Source organism: Saimiri boliviensis, chromosome 2, assembly GCF_048565385.1.
Source record: "Saimiri boliviensis isolate mSaiBol1 chromosome 2, mSaiBol1.pri, whole genome shotgun sequence".
Lineage (NCBI taxonomy): Eukaryota > Metazoa > Chordata > Mammalia > Primates > Cebidae > Saimiri > Saimiri boliviensis.
In genome coordinates, this window is record NC_133450.1 from 49159175 (window position 1) to 49172591 (window position 13417).

Sequence of the window (13417 nt, forward strand, 5' to 3'; positions counted from 1 at the left end):
CTGCTGCCTGTTCTCAAAGAGCCTTCAATCTAGTTGGAAAAGAAGGACATTAAAAAAAAATAGTAACAAAATTACAAGTGTTAGGGGCTAAAAGAGTAGCAAGGTCACAGATCCTACAGAGGAGGCAGTAACCTCTGGTTAAAAGGAGCTGAGCATGGAAAGAGACAATAAAGAAGATAAGTCTTTAAATAAACTAAAGAGGGGGCTGAAGAGCTCCAATAAAATCTTCTTTAGTGATGATATGAAAAGATAATGTGCTACTTTAGAGGTAAGGTTATCAATAACAGAAGCTGGCATTTGCTGATAGTTCTCATATTAATCTGAACCTTATAAACCTTAATCATAATAAAAATGGACATTTATGTGCACTTTTTCTCTAAAGCACAGTGCTAAGCACTTAAGATGACTTATTTACTTCTCACACCCATCCTAGGAGGTTGGTGTCACACCATTTCGAACATGTGAAAATTGAGACATGAAAGGATGAAGTCGTCTGCCTGAGAGACAGAGTCTGGATTTGAACTAACCCGTCTTCTACAGTGTCTAAAGAAAGATTAAGTTAATCCTTAGACTCATAGTTATAATACTGTCACAGGAGATAAGAAACTGGAAAATTTTAAGAAGTCCTTTTTGTTCTCATGTACAAAGCTACCACCACCTAACCCTGGTCATTTACCAACTAAAACGTAACAAAGCTTCTAAGTAAATATGCATTGTGTTGATGGCCATTTTAAAATAATGACTTGAAGATCCAACTAACAGTCATAAAAACATGTATCTCAGGTGTGGGTGAAATCTTACATTTTCTTTAAAGAGCACACTCTGAGTTCTGGCAATGCCAGTATTTAAATTCTGAGTTGTTGGTGGCATTTCATTCTTCTTGAAATGCAAAGCATAACCTATTCCACCCACTCAGAAACTCAGCAAACTTAAAGAGATAAGTCCCTTTGCAAAGATGCCTTGGAGGAATTTATTACCCAGACTTATCAGGGAGAACAATGTGGGGTTGGTTCTGGATCAGGTGGTCATATTAGAAAATACATTAAAATGCAGGCTGACAAACAAAACCAAATGCAAAATTTCCATTCTGTTCTGCTCCTGACAGCACTGTGGAGAATGTGATTTCTCTGTACTTGTGCCATCAGGGCCTTACATGGTATGGTTTAATTGGAGGTCAACATGTGGTTGAACTGGAGATTGTAAGCTATGTTCAGAAATTAAAACTGACCAGACATGAATGTTATTTCTCACCTGCTTAGACCTTATAGTACACAGGCCAGATTTTCCACGTGATAATCCCTGTACCTTCTGAACACCCATCTCTGGTCACACTTGCTCTGCTTCTCCTAATTTAGTAAGAAAACGAGCAGCCACATTAATCTAAGAATCTCTGTGCAGTGAGACTGATCAAATGCTTCCCCTATGTGAATACATAGGCTGTGCCCAGAGTACAAAATCTGCTGTGTATTCTTAAAAGGAATGTGATCAGACCATGTGTGATTTACAAACTATCCAGTATTTTCATTGAGACATGAAAATAAATGGATTTGGTCATCATTGCAGCTCAGCATTTTCTCCTGGGGCTAGGAAGATTGCTCCTTTGGCCCCATGACATGCCCTTGTGAGACTGGTGAGAAAGCAGCTGCTTACATTACCTGAGAGAACTCTCTTTAAAAGCCTCTGTTGCTCTAAAGAGCTTTGCTGCTTAATTTTGTTTTTCCTGAACGTGTGTTAGATGTCGCCCGTTGATGCTGCCTCCTGCTGCCTCATTGTTCACTGCTGGGTTGTGTGATGTCTCAATGCTTGAGAAAGGTGCTGTACAAATGGCACAGAGGATATCTCATTGTGTGGGAGTCTGGGCCAGGCTGGGGAGATCTCAGAGCATTAGCAACCTGCATGCCTGTAGTCTGGGAGGTAAGAAGTAGGAGGTTGGGAGGTGGTACTCTTCACAGGCCAGGTATAAGTACATGAAATGACTAGCCTAAAGTCATATAAGAAAGGAAAGACATGCACAGAGCTAGGGGAATAGCTTGCACAGAGTTAAGCAGAAAAGAAATCATATATTTGCCTTCCCCATTGCACCTCTGCATTCTTTGTTAACTTGGCAAAATGGCTTTATGTTTTTACATGACAGGCAGGTTTTCCTCACTTTCCTGTTGCTGGTCTTATGACTTCTAAATGCTTCACTTTGTTTTTTAACTAGGCCCTATGAAATATGATTGTGTGAAGAGGAAAAATGAAATTTGTCCCCTTTGGGCAAGACCAAAACGTGGCAATGAAGACTGAGACATTAACTGGCTATCCTAGGTTTGTGGGTGGCTAATGTTGCCACGTGCCATCAAAGACAAGCATTGTATTGTTCAGTAGTAGAAATGCGAGTAAATTGTTAGACCTTGTAAAATGAAACAAATTCTTTTGCAGTTTCCAAAATTCTGGGGCAGCCAGTAAGGCCATATTGGACATAATTATTGCTTAACTGAATACATGAAATTTAAATTGTCATAGCATCTTTAAGTAGAATATTTTGTAAGACCTGAAACTGGAGATAGGCTATGACCCATGAACTATTTCTGAGCTTTCCTTAACTGTTCTTAAACCCGAAGTTCAGCAGAATTTCTCCAGGGCTGGCTTGTTCACTTAATTAATATTTATCAATCACCTATCAGCAGAAAAAAAAAAAAAGAGAACAAAAAACTTTATACTGTGTGCTTGGTGGAAGAGGAGCAACACCAGATTCTGCTTTCAATAATTTTATAATCTAGTAATGATTAAAGCCTCTAACAGAAGTTATAACATCAAATTGATAGAGTTCTAGATTATAGACCCCAGCAGATAGACGTCATTTTTAGTGGATGTAACTAGAGAAAGATTCCTATGGGGGTACCTTTGAGTCAGTTCTTAATGAAAGGATAGCATTTGAAGAGAAGAGATAAGGAAAAAATACATAGGTGGAAGGAAAAGCAAGGCAAAGCTGTGTAGCTAGACTGGAATATGGGCTGTATATTTAGGAGTAGAGGAAGAGGGCTGCCGAACACCAGCTCGTATTTCATCTGATAGATGATGGGAATGGAGGACAGTGGATGCTGCAGTCCAAGAGAGCATCATAGGCAAAAATATATTTTAGGAAGGTAGAGCTAGAACTAGTGGCAAGGGACCAGTTAGGATGCTATTGATGGTCCAGGTGAAAATAACAAGCTCTCAAATGACAGTGGAAACACTGAATGAGGAAAAGAAGAGACAAGGGTGAGAGGCATGTGAGGCTTGCTGGACTCCACCATAATGCATGAACAGCAGCAGAACTCTGAGTCTGAAGAGATGCCCATATTTAACAAAGCGGGAGAAGGGTGCACCAACAGGAAGACGGACAAAGAATGGAAAAGAGAATTCAAATCAGCATTGAATTGTATGAAAGGACCAAAGCAAAGAGAGATTTTTCAAATAGGAGCTCAAGGTCAGTAATATCAAATACTGTAAGGTCAATGAGAAGAGTGATAAATAGCCATTAGAATTCAAGATTGAGAAGTCACTGTTCACTGCCAAGAGAAGCATTTCTAATTACAAACATTCAGGGGTGAGAAATGGTAGGAAGGTAGATATATACCTCTCTCAAGAGAGTTTATAGTGTAAGTCGGTGAGGATGTGAAGAAAATAAGCATGAATATGCAGATGGCAATGTACACAGTCATAGTCTTCCTGGGGAACATTCTGGTGATGAGGACTTGAAATGGGTACTACTTTGACCATGAAAATACTTCTTTAAATGTAAGGAAATATTGTTGAGAATTAAAATTGATTTACAAGGATGTTATAGGTCTTTATTTAATAGGGAAAATTTTGAAGTAACTTAAATGAATGTTGATACATGTGTCAAAGAATGTAGAACCGTGTAACTCATATAAACTAAAAAAGGGAGAAACAATAATGGCGGTGGAGGACTTAGGATTATGTCACAACTAGCTCAAAAGATGAGTGCTTCAAGAATTTAATGTCCTAAACTATTACCGATAGAACCAAATAGAACCAAATTAGAACCTATGAAAATCCATTGTATTAAAAGATTCCTGGCAAAGAAAAGAGTTTATAATGTATCTGTTATTAAGCAAATTAAACAGGTTATAAACCAATAAGCAAGGTGGGTGGGATTTGATTTTTAAGTGTAACTATACATACCACTTATTATATACAGGTATGCATATTTGTGTAATACATATACACATATGTACATATATACATACATTTGTGATACATACAGCCAGATATTTTTTGTCTGCCTGTTCAGACTAACATATGTTCATCTCTTTCTTGCACTCCACCTTGTATCTTCTAACATAATTGGGCCACTTCCACAGGCTTGCGTTTGCGATACTAGGGTTAGGGCTGTATGAGACTAAGGCATAAGAGTGGTCAGAGAAAATGAACTGAGAGTCTATATAGGTATCCCCCCAACTGTCCTTCTATTTAGTTATTCTGGTCTCTTGCATTTCTCAAAGTATGTAGCTCCTCTCTAGGGAAAGTCTTTCCTAAAGTTTCACTTTTTCCGGGTTCTAGTTAACTGCTATCTCCCCTCACTCCTTTAGGACCAGGCCTGGTAACAGATAGGTAATAGATATGATGCACCATCCCTTACACCCACTGTACTCTGCCCACACTTTATTGAATTCTCCTTGATTTATTCCTACTTGAGTTTACCTGATGTGAGTGGGATCCTGAATAATATATGATATCAATCTTTATACAGATTGTTTTCTCTACTTGGAAAATTTCAAATTTGCCTGGAAAATTTAAATTTATTTACTTTTATTTGTACTACCTGAAGTTTATATTATTTTGGGAGCCCTCTTTGGGAAAGATGCTATACATTTATAAATGTAAATTTAAGTATAAAAAATAACATGACCTTAGAATGAGAAAATCAGTGATATTATACATTTTAAAAGCTAATAAATATTACAAAGTTTTCCAAATAAAAAAGCATGTTTTTATAAGTTAACCTCTGACACAGCTTTGTATTTTTCCAACATTTTTTGCTCATATTTGTTTTATAATTTTGTAATTTTCTTTTCAGTAGAAAGAATACAAAAATATTTTGACCTTTCTTTTAACGTGGATGAAAAATTTTTCATTGATATTTTAGAAAACATTATTTGCCGGGCGCGGTGGCTCAAGCCTGTAATCCCAGCACTTTGGGAGGCCGAGGCGGGTGGATCACGAGGTCTAGAGATCGAGACCATCCTGGTCAACATGGTGAAACCCCGTCTCTACTAAAAATCCAAAAAAAAAAATCAGCTGGGCATGGTGGCACGTGCCTGTAATCCCAGCTACTCAGGAGGCTGAGGCAGCAGAATTGCCTTAACCCAGGAGGCGGAGGTTGCGGTGAGCCGAGATCGTGCCATTGCACTCCAGCCTGGGTAACAAGAGCGAAACTCCGTCTCAAAAAAAAAAAAAAAAAAAAAGAAAAAGAAAACATTATTTAAGCTTCTTGTTTCATTACTGGTAAGATCATGCCAGTTTTCAAGAATGTTTTAAGATTTGGGAAAATCTATAGTATAATTTGTATTTATAAATTCTTAAATTATTAAGTATATTTCTTGCAAGAGAACTTTCATTTTGACTATCAATGAGATCAAATATTCCTTTGTTTATAATTTTGCACATCAAGTGACTGGAGCTCTCCACAGATTAATTTTTGGTTCTGCACATTTTAAATCCTGTTTCACCCTCACTACCCAATACACATACCACATTCTTATTGTGTCAGGTCCATATCATAGCTAGATGGGACCTCTAGGATCATACCTTTGTGTCCTAACCATAGGCAAGTTTACACAGTATGTGGGAAGAATATTTTTGAAACTTATAACTACCTTGGAATGGCCTGCTATAACTTATCCACATATGGATATGATGGCAAACCACAGAAATTTATGCCATTAACCCAAATGATCTCCAACATTCTCCTAATCATGTACCACAAAAGCCTGTGGCCGCTCCAAGCCACCTGAGCCATGCAGGGTATGTTGGAGTAGAAAGAGAAATTTATAGCAATGGTTAACATACCCACTTTTGTAATTAGTACAAAAACATGACCATAGGAACACATATGAAGAGACCCATGCAAGAGCAGAGTCCTAAAGTAAAATTTCATCGGGAAACACACTTTGAGGTTTATCTCTTAGATGCTCTCTTAGATGTTCCCATTGAGTCTCTTATCCTCCAGATCAAGCTCCTTACATTTCACATTATAGGCAAAATTAATCCCTTTATTCTCCTCTGTATTCTCATAGTTCATTGAAGTTCTTTTTTTGAAGATCTTTATAAGTATTTCAAATTATAATTAATGGTTACAAAACATTTTTTCCATTGTCAGTAAGACCTTGATTTTGTCTTAGTCAATGTTATGTTTTGGCTCTGTGTCCCTACCCAAATCTCACCTTAAGTGGTACTCTCATAGTTCCCATGTGTTGTGGGAGGGACCCAATGGGAGATCATTTGAATCATAAGGGCAGTTCCCTCCATCCTGTTCTCATGGTAGTGAGTAAGTCTCATGAGATCTTACGGTGTTATCAGGGGTTTCCACTTTTGCATCTTTGTTTTCTCTTGCTGCCATAATGTAAGAAGTGTCTTTCACCTTCTGTCATGATTCCAAGTCTTCCCCAGCCATGTGGAACTCTAAGTCCAATTAAACCTCTTTTTCTACCCAGTCTCAGGTATGTCTTTCTCAGCAGTGTGAAAATGGACTAATACAGTAAATTGGTAACAGCAGAGTGGAATTGCTGCTGAAGATACCCAAAAATGTGGAAATGACTTTGGAATGGAGTATAAGGCAGAGGATGGAACTATTTGGAGGACTCAGAAGACGACAGGAAAATGTGGGAAAGTTTGGAACTTCTTAGAGATTTGTTGAATGGCTTTGACCAAAAGCCTGATATCAATATGGATGATAAGGTCCAAGCGGAGGTGGACTCACATGAGGATAAGGAACTTGTTGGGAACTGGAGCAATGGTGATTGTTATGTTTTAACAAAAAGGTTGGTGAGATTTTGCCCCTGCTCTAGAGTTTTATGAAAATTTGATCTTGAGAAAGATGATTTAGGGTATCTGGTGAAAGAAAATTTTAAGCAGCAAAGCATTCAAGAGGTGACTTGGGTACGGTTAAAGGCATTCAGTTTTATGTGGAAAGGAGAAACTACAAGTTCAGAAAATTTGTAGCCTGACAAATGTGATAGAAAAGAAAAACTCATTTTCTGAGGAGATATTCAAGCCAGCTACAGAAATTTGCATAAGGAGACGATTGTTAATCCCCAAGATAATGGGAAAAATGACTCTAGGACATGTCTGAGGTCTTCACACCAGCTCCTCCTATCACAGGCCCAGAGACCAAGGAGAAAATGATTTCATGACCCAGGGTCCTCATGATGTGCTGTGTGCAGCCTAAGGATTTGATGCCCTCACAACTTCTCCAGCGGTGGCTGAAAGGGGCCAACATAATGCTCAAGGTCGCAGCTTAAGAGGGTGCAAACACCAAGCTTTGACAGCTTCCACATGGTGTTGAGCCTGCAAGTACACAGAAGTCAAGAATTGGAGTCTGGAAACCTCTGCCTAGATTTCAGAAGATGTTTGGAAATGCCTGGGTGCCCAGGCAGAAGTTTGCTTCAGGGGTGGGGACCTCATGGAGAACCTCTGCCAGGGCAGTGCAGAAGGAAAGCGGGGAGTCAAAGCCCCCTGCTGGAGTCTATACTGGGACAATTCCTAGTGGAGCTGTGAGAACAGGGCTACAATCCTCCAGATCCCAGAATGGTAGGTCCACTGGCAGCTTGTATTGTGTGCCTGGAAAAGATGCAGACACTCAGTGTCAGCCTGTGAAAGCAGCTGGGAAGGAAACTGTACCCTGCAAAGCCCAAAATATGCAAAGCTTGGGGTGAAGCTGCCCAAGACCATGGGAACCTACCTCTTGCATCAGTGTGACCTAGATGTGAGACTTGGAGTTAAAGGAGATCATTCTGGAGCTTTAAAATTTGACTGCTCCATTGGATTTTAGACTTGTATGGGTCCTGTAACCTTTTTGTTTTGGCCAAATTCTCTTATTTGGAATGGCTGTATTTACCCAATACCTGTACCCCCATTGTATCTAGGAAGTAACTAGCTTGCTTTTGATTTTAGGCTCATAGGAAAAAGGGACTTGCCTTGTCTCAGATGAGACTTTGGATTGTGGTCTTCTGGGTTAAGGCTGAAATGAGTTAAGACTCTGGGGGACTGTTGGTAAGGGATGATTGGTTTTGAAATGTGAAGACATGAGATTTTGAGGCACCAGGGGCAGAATGATATAGTTTGGCTTGTGTCCCCACCCTAATCTCATCTTGAATTGTACTCCCATAATTCTATGTTGTGGGAGGAACCCAGTGGGAGATATTTGAATCATGGTGGTGGTTTCACCATATTGTTCTTGTGGTAGTGAAGAAGTGTCACAAAATCTGATGGTTTTACCAGGGCTTTCTGCTTTTGCATCTTCCTCATTTTCTCTTTCTGCCATCAGGTAAGAACTGCCTTCTGCCTCCTGCCATGATTCTGAGGCCTCCCACCCATGTGGAACTGTAAGTCTAATTAAACTTCTTTTTCTATACAGTCTCAGGTATGTCTATCAACAGCATGAGAACAGACTAATACAGTCACAAATATATAGAGCTTGGCAATTGATGAAATTTATACATACAGATAGGTGTCCATTTTCTCTTTTAAATGAATTAATGAGATGGATAAACTTAAAAAACCAAGCCAATAGAAAAATTATGAGCCTGAATGTCAAATAAAAGAAGTCAGATAAAAGAAGGAAAAAACAAATCTTAAAGAAACAGAGAAATGATATAGTAGAGAAGAGGAAAGTTGAATAAACTTACCAAAAAAATACCATCATTCTTCTTAGTAAAGGAAGGAAAGTAGCTGGCATGACAGAGGATAACTGAGATTTAAGGAGCAAGAGACTAACAAGGTAGAAAGAACAGTGATAACTTTATAGATGGTGATAGAGAACTTAGGGTCATATTGTAACTAGTTCAAAATATGAATACTATTTTATACCCCTGCCTTTTGTAAAAATCCATATTGACAATCTAGCCACTATTGTTAGAGAAAGATTATCAGAATGTTTCAATAAAGAATTAATGTCCTAAACTCCTACCAATAGAACCAAAGCTTTCCATCAAATTTCTTGACAGAGTTATGAGAACCAAGTAAAATATATCTGCAGACTCAATCCTGCCTACAGGCAACTGGTATGTCACCTTTACTTTGGAGCCATTCAACATCTATAAAAATCATAAAGAAGGACTCCATTCCCTCCCCATCAACTCCTCCAATGAAATCTTGCAAATCCAGAGATGGAACCAGTGAAGGCTGGGAAATTGCACTCTATTTAGAAGTTTAATTAAGCATGTTCATTTGTTTATGTCATAGTGATAGACACATTATTCTAAAACTAATGCGATTAGCCCTCAATAACAATTATACGTCAATAGAAGTGATACCAAAATTAAAAATTGGTGAGTTAAAAAAACAGTTAAGAATGCAGTTGATTTGTCTGATTTTCATGGGACCTCTGACCAGTGAAGGTGGAAAAAAATGAGTGTGCCTGATAAAGTAAGTTCTGTTTCCCACTTCTTAGTCTACCACAAAAAAAAAAGAGCTCTGCCTTTTGCATGCAGAGTTCTCTGATTATACATCCCTTGACTGATAGAAACTATGATTCTGCTGGAGGAGTGCCTGTGGGGAAAAGAGATTTAATTTCATTGTTTCACTCATTAGAAAACGAACTCCATTTAACAGCATTATTAATGGAAACTAAATGCCAAGTATATACAGATGACTCCACTAGGTTTTTTAAAACAGTCATAGAGTAATGGCTTCAAACTAATCCCTTCAAAACAAACGTTTAAATCAATTCAAAAACGGTATGAGTTTCATCACTAGTAACAACTCTGGTTTTAAACCTTATTCTCCAGAGTCACAAGTTAATTCCTGAGGAGAATAGAAGGGGGGATTTCATAGGAAGGGCCATGAAATGCTTCCTTTCTATATGGCATTAAGTATCATGCCCAGGTAGTATGGATTCCCTCTTTCAACTCTTCCTTAACGTAGGGGGTAGAAAATTGGATTGCCCACTGTGAAATGTGAGATAATGATTCTTGTTGAACTTTAGTCTAACTACACTAGAAAAAAAAGGAAAACTTACAATGAAGATATTTCTACATTCTCAAGGGAAATTGTTCCTATGTCTAAGTGACCTTTTCTCAACATGTTTCTTTTAGTGTTTAACCTGAACCTCCTATTGTTTCATTTTAATCCCATTTATCCTGGTTCACTCCCCAGCGGCCACACTGACTAAAAAGTAATGCTACCTCTGGGAATGAAAGGACAGTCTTGGATAGTTAGGTTTATCAAGTTTACTAGTGCAGGATAGGAGATAAAGGGAAATGCCTCAGGAGGTCACAAATACATCAAAATCCAATATAGGTGACATTACACATTCAGTATTTATGAAAAATTATCTAAAAAACTAAATGTTTCAGTGAGCATAAATAGAAAAACAAGAAAATGGAATGAGAGGCTATTTACCATATATATTTGTATACTTTACAATGGGTCCCTTAACATTTTCTAGAAGATTCTTATATCAGTACTTTTTAATTTCAGAAAAAGAAGCTACAAGAACTAGATGGATTCACTAAGAATAATTCAAGTTAAGTAAACTTATTTTCTTATTTCATAGGTTTCTATACTGACAGACTAGAGAAACGAACTATTATTCCCAGGTCTCTGGCTCATTCCTACTTGGCTGGTATGGGATAATGAGGACTAAAGGAAGAAAAGGTTAGGAAGCAGAATATATTGAATTTGTGGTATAATGAGATATCACTGTCGTGATGTTAGGTAGACAGTTGAATACAAAAATGTGAAGATTGAGACACAAGTTTTGGTTGGAGAAATATATTTCGAAAGGATGGAGAGGCAGAAGAAAAAAATGGAGAGGTAAATTGGATTATGAGGTTTCTTAGGATTTGGAAAAGACATGTTTCAAGATTATGATAATAAACTGCATTGTTGAGTTCTGCTAGGGAATTTAGTAAGATCAGGAAAGAAAGATTTCCATTAAATTTGGAAATACGGTATTTCTCTAATGACATACTATGGACATAAGTCTTCAATGTAATTTTTCTTTCTCTTATTTGTAACTTCAGTTTCTCAGTTGTTATCTGCAATAATTACACATGAAGTTTGTTAAAGGTAATACCCATCTCTTTTTCTTATAGAATATCACTCATTTGCCTGAGGAAAATTCACAACTTAATTACTTTGAGGAAATCTCCAAGTGCACTGACATTATCAGATCTGTACGGGTCATTCCTTGCTACCTCATGCCAGTGAAACACAACTGTGGCACTCAATGCTGGAGACTAGATTGCTCCTGTGATGCTTTTGTGAATAAAGAGGCAGATGGATACCTCTGCTGTTTTCATTTGGGGATATGCTACAATAAATCTGCTTATATAGGAAATATGCAGAAGGTAGTGAGACACCCCTATCGTTTCACATGCATTCAGTCTCATCCTCAGAGAGCACAACTATCTTCAGTATAGCTAGGCTAGCTTGAGCTGTGGCTTGTCTTCCATTGCCATAGTTGGAAAATATTAGACCTCTGTACACCACCAGCTAGTCTCCTCCTTCCCTATTGGAAACTTCCATCACTAAGAGTTCTCATTATCCTTCAAGTCCATCAGACATATGTGAATATGGCAGAAGATGAATGGAGAACAGAGATGTGTCCCCCCCAATTCCCAAGCTTCTCAGTCCCTTTTCAGGTTAGTCGTTTCAAATGGGGAGGGTGGAGTTTGTGCGTCTTCACCAGCATTGGAGCTCTTTTACCCATCTAAGACACCTTGTTACTGATAGTCACATCATTTCTGTGAAGTTTGAAGGGATTCTAAAATAATCAATTTAAAATAAAAATGAAAGGTTACATAACTTGTCCAAAAGCACACAGCACCTAAATGAACAAGATGATCTTTAAATCTAGATATAACTGACTTCAAATGTATATAACAGCTTTATTGAGGTATACTTGTCATGCAATACACTGCACATACTTAGTGTGTATGTTTTTATAAGTTTTGGTATGTTATGCACCAATGAAATTATCACCACAATCAAGAAAATGGGTATATATGTATATAACAAGGAAAAGTTTACTCATGTCTTTCTTTCTGCCCCTTCCTGATTACCCCCTCTGCATCTCAGGCAGCCGTTCGTATATTTTCTGTCACCATTGATTAGTCTGCATTTCTTAGAATCTTATAAAAGTTAACATTCAAAGTATATACTTTTTCTTTCAGTTTATCTCATTCAGCATGATTGAGATTAATTCATGTTTGTATACTAATATTTTATTCTATTTATTGCATAACAGTATTCCATTATGCTAATATGACTATTCACCAATCAATGAATATTTGGGTTGCTTCCAGTTTGGAACCATTGCAAATAAAGCTCTTATCATTAAAATGCAAAATGCAATCTTCATTTGAAGATATGATTTTCTTTCTCTTGATTAACATGGTGAGTATATGTTTGATGTCTTAAGAAACTGCAAAACTGTTTTTCAGTGTGGTTCTACCATTTTACATTCACATCAGCAGTGCCGAGAATTCCAATTCCTTCATATCTCCACCAATACTTGCTATAATCAGTCTTTTTAATTTTAGCTATTTGAATAGGTGTGTTAAGGTATCTCATTATGATTTTTGTGTTTCCCTAATGACTAATGATAGCATCTTTTTTTGTGTGCTTACTTACTATTAGTTTATCTTTTTTGGTAAATGTCAATTCAGATTTTTTGTCCATATTTTATTGGGTTTTATTATCATCAGATTTTTGAAGTTTTGTGTATTAACACAATTTCTTTAACAGATGTTTGATTTGCAAATACTTTCTACTAATCTGTATCTTACATTTTCATTTTCTAAATGGTGTCAAAGGGTAGACATTTTAATGAAGTCTAATTCATTAATATTGTTTCATGTATTATACTTTCAGTGTCTAATCAATGAAGTCAGCCTAACTTGAGGTAACAAAGATTCTTCTCATGTGATTGTCTAGTTCTTAGTTTTCATTTTTACATTTACATTTTACATCACTCACATTTCATTTTACATTAGGTATATATTATATATTTAATATATAATTCACTTGGCATAGTTATTGATTTTGGTTCAAGTATGAATTACACAATTTGTTAGGAAGAGTATCCCTACTCCACTGAATTTGCCTTTGTTGTTGTCTATATAGGTATGAGTCTGTACTAGATTTTCCATTCTCTTCCTTTGTTCTTGTCTATATTTAAGCCAATTCCATATTGTCCAAGGTGACT

General features: G+C 37.2%; 1 long non-coding RNA gene across 1 annotated transcript in view; it reads left to right on the forward strand.

Annotated features, from left to right (window-relative positions):
• Positions 1-12353, forward strand: part of LOC141583563 (uncharacterized) — a 455143-nt gene extending 442790 nt beyond the window's left edge. The window contains exons 9-10 of the long non-coding RNA XR_012516217.1: positions 8534-8591; positions 10687-12353. This is a non-coding gene — a long non-coding RNA (uncharacterized LOC141583563). The remainder of the gene's footprint in view (positions 1-8533; positions 8592-10686) is intronic.
• The last annotated feature ends 1064 nt before the right edge of the window (positions 12354-13417 follow it).